Source organism: Ochotona princeps, chromosome 7 (genome assembly GCF_030435755.1).
Source record: "Ochotona princeps isolate mOchPri1 chromosome 7, mOchPri1.hap1, whole genome shotgun sequence".
NCBI classification, from domain to species: Eukaryota; Metazoa; Chordata; class Mammalia; order Lagomorpha; family Ochotonidae; genus Ochotona; species Ochotona princeps.
The window spans coordinates 29,521,307-29,530,057 of NC_080838.1; the positions used below are offsets into that span (position 1 = coordinate 29,521,307).

General features: G+C 38.9%; 1 pseudogene; it reads left to right on the top strand.

Moving 5' to 3' along the window:
* The first annotated feature begins 2,376 nt into the window (after positions 1 to 2,376).
* Positions 2,377 to 7,740, top strand: LOC131480869 (protein Aster-B-like; annotated as a pseudogene).
* Positions 7,741 to 8,751: the final 1,011 nt, after the last annotated feature.

Sequence of the window (8,751 nt, forward strand, 5' to 3'; positions counted from 1 at the left end):
AGTGTCCTGGCTGCTACACTTCCCATCCAGCAACTTGCTTGTGACCTGGGAAAGCAGTAGAGGACAGTCCAAAGCCTTGGGACCCTGCACCCACATGGAAGACTCAGAAGAAGATCCCAGCTCCTGGCTTTGGTTTAAAACAGCTGCAGCCATTGTAGCCAATTGCGGAATGAACCAGCAGACAGAAGACCTTTCTCTCAGTCAATCCTTCTCTCTGTATATCTGACTTTCCAATTAAGATAAATAAATCTCTTTTAAAAATTAAAGTTACTTGCATTTTTCTTCCATTTACTTAGTTCAATTACTCCATATTTTTCAAATAAATTTGAGACTTTACAATCCAGAATTTATTGCATGAGGCATACATGGGGGCTAAAAAAAATCACAAATAAGATATCCTCACAATGTGCTTGTTTTCTCTATGAAGAGAAACAAGGAATACAGGAACGCTATTGCAATGTTCATAATTTTCCAGGAATTTTTATATTTTAATAAATTAGCATATTTGTAATAGATGTGCATGGAAGCTGAGGAACAACTTGCAATATTATTAACTACTTCAATTTTTTCTTAAAATTCGATGCACTAGAAGTTATATTATAACCAATGATGCTGATTGTCCACATTACCATATGGATATAGACGTTGCTTTAACACACAGTTTTTTGAAACCTATATTATTGATAGCACTTTATAAAAAGAAAAAAAAATATTTTAAAATATTTTCCATGGTGACGTTGGTTTAACACTTAGTAAAAAAAGAATCTGTATTATTGATAACACTTTATAAAAGAAACTAAAGTACTACATAATTTTTTCTGTGTTGGTATTTTATAACAAAATTACATTGACTGATCACAACGTGTAATATTTTGAATGAAATACTGAATTGAGGACAGTATTGCAATTCTGGCTATGGTAGCCTCTCGCATTCCCCAAACTGGAAGTCAAATAACAAGAGTTTAAGAAAGATAGCAACAAGAAATGCTGTCTAGCATGCGTGATTACTGTAGCAGTTTAAAACACCTTTAAGATACTAACCTTTGGTTTCAGTTCCTGACTCAATTTTCTGCTAATGTAAGTCCTGGGAGGCTGTGATGATGCCTGAAAAAATTGGGTTTCTGCCACCCTGTGGCAAACGTGGTTCGAGATCCAGCTTCCTGACTTTGGAGTTCCTTTGTGCAATAGTTGTGGGCATTTGGAAAATGAATCACCAGATGGGAACTCTCTGTCTGTATCTCTGAAATAAATTAGGAAAAACATTGGCATCATTGTTAAAAACACAATTATCTTGGAATAAAAAAAAAAAGACACACACACACCTTGATTATTACATTGGTAGTAATTTTGTTAAATGCAAGACAAGAAAAACTGAAAACAAGAAAAATCTTTAAATAGATACATCATAGTTTGTAATACATTTAATGTTATTATCCAAACAATGACAGATGATCAGTACAAAACAACCAGATATGCACAATAATAATAAATTTTAGCTTAGATATTTTGCCAATTTTCTGACACAAGAATATCATATCATTACATATTTTTGTTTTGTTATTACTTAACCATCAGAATTTTCAAACAGATTAATACGTTTTAAATAGTTCAACAAGTACATTATAAAATTCAGAACAAGTTTACTTAGGAAAGCACCTCATGGGTTAAGGGCAACTTTGACATGGTAGGTTCTAGTTTAGGAGACACCAATTAGGAGTGAATACACAAGGAGGCAGCCCCAGAGATGAACAAATGTGCAAAGCTGTGGTGTTCCTAGTATACTAGAATCCAAAGGAAGGGCGTCTGATTTTTTGTTTGTGTGATTTCGCTTTTGGTGGGAAGGAAGTATTTGGAATTTGTTGTAGTGTTAAGCACATGTTAAATACTTGTAAATACTTGCTGTATGAATTAACAAATTAATAATAACTGTCAAATATGACTAAAGATAAGATATGTAAAACAGCACTGAGAAAGAAGACATAATAGTATTCGTTCTGAGACAAAAGGATTATTCTTGGGGAAAAAGAATGGTGAAAGAAAATAAGGAGAAAGTCACAGATGGAAGATCTTTAGATGTAAGACAGAAATAGAAGCAGACCACTAGAAGTTTTATTTGCATAATGGTTCAACAGAACTCTTGGGAAGAATAGCCAAGAAATTTTTTATAAATGACTGTGAGCTTTATATTGTGTCATCTAAGTAAAGAAGGAGAAGAGGCCACCTTATCACTTCTTAGGAAGCATATTGACAAGCCTTCACTACACTAAAACACCTGTAGCACAGAAATGAGTTAATTTACTTCACAGTTTAGGAGATTGAAGTCCAAAACCACATAGTCCCCTTCTGCCAAGCATCTGGTGGGAGAAGCAGATGGAAATGACAGAGCACTTACAGAAGAAGGATTACGTGGTAAGCCAGGAAGAAGAGAGAGAGGAGGGGGAAAGAGAGCAAAAGAGAGGCTAAACTCATCACTTTCATGACAACCTTTTCATGGGACTTAGCTTCTGAGACCACAGTACCAGTGATGTAAGTTGCTCCCACTAGCCACACCTCCTGAAAGTTTCATGCCCTCCTAAAAGTTCCCCCTAGGTGACCAAGTTTTTCTTATACAAACTTCTGAGGGACTTTCAGCATCATACTTATATCCCAATCATAACAGGTGGTGTTTCCATGGAAAACACAATGGTCATCCTGAAACGAAAGCCTACTACGGAGCCATCCTGTTCAGAGATACTGTTCAACGCAAGGTTAACAGGAAGCAGAATAGATATTAATGTCTGGATTCATTTATTGCACCCTCAGATTCAACCCTGAAAAGAAACTTTGCTAAGATTGCCATGAAAGAAGGACTCTGAAAAGAGGCAGAAGAGTGATTCCAGTCGAAGAATCATGACAGTAAAGACAAGGGAAAAAATTAGTCTAGAGAGTCCACAAAAAAAAAAAATTAGAACATAGTATAAAAGTAATTGTTCCTATAGAGTTCTGTAAGCAGAACTATGAGAATGTCTTAAAACTGAAAGAAAACTTCATGAAATGATCACTCCTACCAAAAATCTGAATTGATTACACAGTGATTTGAAGTTCCCAGCCACTAAGTTTCTGTCAAATTTTCATCTTTAATTCACAAATATTTTTCTTGATGAAATTCAAGCTTCAGAATATGTCTTTTGACCTAGGTTCACATTTTACAGCAGAGGAAAATGTGTAAACTCTCACAGGAAATCATAGCCAAATTATTGAGTTTTAGCTGGTTGTAGAGCAAGAATCCATCGTGTTTTACGTACTTTCCACCTGAAGTAAAGAAACACCAAAGTTTGCCTTAAACTTGGCCCAAATCCATCATCTTGGGCCAATGTTTTCAGTTAATCTTGGCACAGAAAGTTTGCAATGATATCTGAGATGAGGTGAACTGTTTTAAATGATTTTAATGCTAACATTTCATGAGGCTTTAGAAAACAGTAATTTTCCATTGCCCAAATATTCATTTAACTTAAAGATAAAACTTAAAATTTCTTGAAGTAAGCTATCATACAGTAAAATTCCTTTGTATTTCAAACTAGTGGTTTTCCCAAAGTAGGCAAATACTAATTCCATGTTCCCTTTGGCTCATGTCTTAGTTAAAACTTTCAAAAGTAGAATTCAAATACAAACATCCCTCTTCTCTTTGGTGATTCCTTCCATCCAAATTGTGTAAGCCAAGGTCAACAAGGATAAAATGTATGAATGAATGGAAGTTTTGAAGGAATAGATTATTTGTACTGGACTGTGGTTATGATTAAGATATAAGATGGAAAAGTAAAACAAAATTCTCTAAACTGGCTTCACAGAGGCAAAGAATTCCTTAAAACCCAAAAACTAGAAACTCCGATGGACTGTCTGTTGGTTACAAGTATTTGTACACTGTGGAGAAGTACAGACTGACTCTCCATGATCAGCAGAATGTCAAAGCTAAATTCTACTCAGTTATCTTCACCCAAGACTTTTACTTTTGATCTTTCCACTGAGGATATATGTAATAAGTCTCTAGTCAGCTAGTTTCATGTTGCAAATCCATACACCACAGATAACATGAATTTTGCCCTTCAAGGTTTGTAATTTAGATGAACCAAGCAACTCCAGCAAAATAAACCTAATAATATAAGAATGAAAAATCAGTTTTAATCCCAATACAAGACTGTAGAGAACATGATTTTAGAGACTGGAAATAAAATTGTGAGCCAGATTCTAGGAGTCAATATTTCCTGTGTTGGAGACTGATTAACTTAATGAGTGGCCATTAGTCATAGGCACTGTGTGAGGCTGTGCAAAATCAATGGCAGCATCGTTCTTCTTCCTTAAGATCTCAGGAGGATGCAAACATGTACAGAAGGGAAATCAACCGAAACATGTTAGCCTATGTGTTTGGTTCATGAAAGAATAAGTGAAATTTGGAATGAGATTAACAATGTAATTGTGAAATTATAACAAAATCAACAACATTGTTTTTGAGAAGGCCAGAAATTATAACTTAATCTTGTTTTGCTGAGTTTAGTTAGTTAGTTTTATTTGCAGGAAATAGAGCCAGGGAGAGTCCTCCCATTCAAATGCCAACAATAGCCAAAGCTGGGTCAGGCTGGGACCAGGAGCACAGAGCTCTAGGTTGGTCTGCCACGTGCATGGCAGGGACCCAACTAGTTAAGCCACTCCTTGCTGCTTCCCGTAGTACACACTGGAAAGAAGTTGGAATTAGAAACACAGTTAGGACTCAAACACAGGCGCTCTGATAAAGAGTGCATCCCAAGTGTGGTCTTAATTACTTTGCCAAGCACCTAACCTAAGGCTGTTGTTTTCTGGGCCGAAATAGTTTGCATTTCTGAGCTATCTTCTGGTGAAAATCTATGCATAAAAACTAAAATAGTCCCTTGCATAACAGTAATTAGCCAGTATTCCAGTTGTATACATCCAGTACATGGGCTTGTTAAACAACATGATACCTTACCATCAGAACTCATGAAGTTATGCTACTTTTTGCCATAATTTAATCTTAATATTTGGAATTCAGGAAGCATGTATTTTAAAGGTTTTATTCAAAAGATTTATAAAATAAATACCTCCTCATGCAGAGCAGCCGTGAGGAGGATGCAAGCAGGTTCCTGAGCCCTCAAGTGCAGGTTGAAAGCACTACCAGCAACAAACTGCGGCACACCAGCTTCCTCCCCTGTTCTACAAAAGCAATCTGTCTTGTCAACCCTAAGGAACAGGACAGAGAAACCATAGTGGAGACGGGCCACTTGCCAGACAAGTCCCCATCCACCCAGAGTGTGCAATACAGCTGCTCCCCCCAGTTGCACCACAACAGAAGAAAAGTCAGAGTTGGTATAATGTGTTAAGTCCCACATACAAGCAGAGAAATGAAGATATCAGAAAGTTCTTTAAGCAACCTCCAGACAGAGTGCTTCATCGTTAATTACTTATGTGCACTCCAAACACACATCTTCTTCAGGGCCGATTCTACCTCTCTGAAAATTGGATTTACCTCTGCAGTAACATCTTCCAGCAGAAAACCCTGCTAACAGTTTCCAACACCACGAAGGTTGGCGCTGATTCAGAAAGCACTTTTTCACATCATTTAGAGCCCAGGATAGGATGTATATGATGATGTTCTGGCTCTGGAAGAATGCTCTTATTATAATGTTTCTGTGCCCCAAAGAGCTCTGACACTTTGTTCACCAGTGCTACAGAATAAGCTGGACCTTACCAGTGATAATGAAGATTACATGCTCCCAGTGATGACTTCAACACAATGGATTACTACAAGGAGATCCTGTGGAAGAGAACAAAGAGAATGACAGTTCATTCAAAAGCAGAGTAGACACTAACCCAGACGCAGGTTCTCAGCTGTCCAGCAAATCCATCACCGACAGCACGCTGACATCCACAGGGAGCAGCGAAGCCCCTATCTTGTTCAATGGCTTTGCCCTTGGAGGAGAAGATGCTGGAGGGTGATGGGTCACTGGAGAAGGAGTTTGCCATTGACAACACCATAGGGGAGAAGACAGATACCCTTGCATCTGTAAACTCTTCATTATGGGACTTCAATGACAAAGAAGACATGCCCATGGAGTTCAGTGAGTCTTCAGACATAAATGAGGAAGCAGAGCTATAAGCCTTCTGTGAGGACTTAAGTGGCAAGCAGTACATGAATGAAGTCTTCAACTTTAGCATGGACTATGACTTCCTCTTCACAATCTTGCCCTTCCTGCAGAACTTCATGGAACAGCAATGTTTTTTCCCCACGTCATCCTCCATTCATGGAAGAAGGCAGTGGGAGGAAGCCAGAGCTGCATCATTCTCTACCATCACTCTTACCAACCATCTGCCTCCCAAAATTGTCATGATCAGAGAGATGCAGACCATGTATAAGGCAAGCCGGGAGAGTGAATGTTAACATGATCAGCATCTAAGTGCTCACCCGTTATGTGCCATATCACAACTACTTCTACAACCACTACATCTCGTGTGGCTCACAAGAGCAGATTCAGGGTATCCACCAAGCTGCAATACCAAAATCCCTGGGGGTTAGTGGAAAACCTTCTCTGACAAAAGCTTCTGGAGTGGGATAGAGAACTACTTCTGTCATCTGAAGAGCAAACTGACCAAAACAGAGAGCACCTACCTGGCTGAGATGCAGTCTCCCAAAGAGAAAGTCAGCAAGCACCCAAAAGTTAGAACGAGGAAGCATCCCCATGTCCGTTGCTTGTGTCTCACCTGGAATAGGTGATGAACTCTGTCACCATGCCCACTGATGCAGATGTGCGCCACTGGATCAAGCATGTGGGAGGTTCCACGCATGCTTTGCATATACCTGAAGACATTCCCTATGGCTTCCACCTACACAGTGGGTCCAAGTTGCTGCTGATTATCAGCTGTGTTTTGGTGCTGTTAGTTATCCTTAACATGATGCTCTTCTACACATCCTGGATGCTGCAATACAGCTTCAGACCCTCAATGCCTCACAGTCTGAGGCCCCAAGAAAGGTTATCCCAAACTCAGGTATTATGGGTCCAGCTTAGACAAAAGGACCACGAAACTGAATTCAAAAAATGGAGATAAATCATCAAATCTTCAGTGATACTCCTTGACCAGATGAATGATGAAGGACACATTCATCAATCTTCAGAATGGCATTGAATCATGTGATTGCATATCAGCCAAGTTTTCTTGGGGACTCTCCAACTAAATCTCTGGAATTAAAAAACCACAGGCATAGGGAAAATCCGAGGATGTGTGATTCGTCCTTAGAAAGCATTTGTCAACACGAGGCCTCCTCAGTTGATGATGCCTGTGCAATGGACAGCACACCCAGGTGCACATGGGGGACATCACAGATGGTCAACCTGTCTAGGCCAGCAGGGGATGTCAATGGCCTCATCAGAGGATGGGAAATACAACAGTTTGGATGATTCTCCTGGCCAAGCTTTGCAGCATGTTCCTGCATCTGTGGGTGCAATAAGGTGGACTTTTTCATACAATAGACCTTACAAAGATTTTCTCAATCTTAGAGTGATGAAAGCAACAACTTCTTAGAACTGTCAAAACTACTCAAGTAATATCTGTGGAATGATCTTCCCCACACAGGGGTTTCTAAGGTAGTAGCCAAATGTTTATCCCCTGTCCCGGGGTGCTGATATGGTCTGACAGCAAAGAGCAGATCCCCTTCATCCCATTCCTTCTCTGAGGACACAAGAGAAAAAAAAATTGTTTCACCTTCCTTTCTCTTTGCCTGACCCTCCCCACCCTAATCAGAAGCCCACATGGGCATAAATCCATCTCTGTTATGTAACAATACTAAAAACTACAATGAAATAAATTTTAAAATATAATAATATCTGTGTATTTAATGTTACATATCTTCCTTCAAGGTCTTTGTCATATTTCTAAGATGTGAGATTTTAAAGGTTTAGCACTTGAAATGATAAATGGATAAAACAACATAGTAAATGTTGACTATACAGAATCAAGTGTCAAATGCTAGTTCCTTTTGTATCTTTAAATGAACACTTTCTTGGAATATTTTGCCTGTGCTTGGGAAGTCTAATGATACAAGATTACAAATTAATGGGCCCAGCGCAATAACATAATGGTTAAGGTCCTCGCCTTGAACGCGCCAGGATCCCATATGCACGTCAGTTCTAATCCTGGCAGCCCCTCTTCCCATCCAGCTCCCTACTTGCAGCCTGGGAAAGCAGTCCAGGATGGCCCAAAGCCTTGGGACCCTGCACCCACATGGGAGACCCCGAAAGAAGTTCCTGGCTCCTGGATTCATATCAGTGCAGCACCGGCCGTTGTGGCCACTTGGGGAGTGAACCTTCAGACAGAAGATCTTCCTTTCTGTCTCTCCTCCTCTCTGTACATCTGCCTTTCCAATAAAATAAATAAATGTTAAAAAAAGATTAAAAATTAACAAGGTTCTAGGTCATATGATTAACCCAGAAGAATTCTGACTTTCTTTCCTTAAGCAGAACTTAGAAAGGGCTCAATAAATGCTACTCACTTAATTTGCATCATAACAATTTAACAAGATAAACTTCCTTGGAAACACATACACACACAAAATGACTGTTTTGTCAGTTGATAAAAAGTTGTTTTTTGAACAATTTGTCATTTTTAGTTGAACAGTTTATTGAAAGAAGCTGTTAAACACAATAGCTGTTTCTATTTAATTGACACATGGAGTAGAAGTTTATGCCAACTTACATAGCAAACATTAAT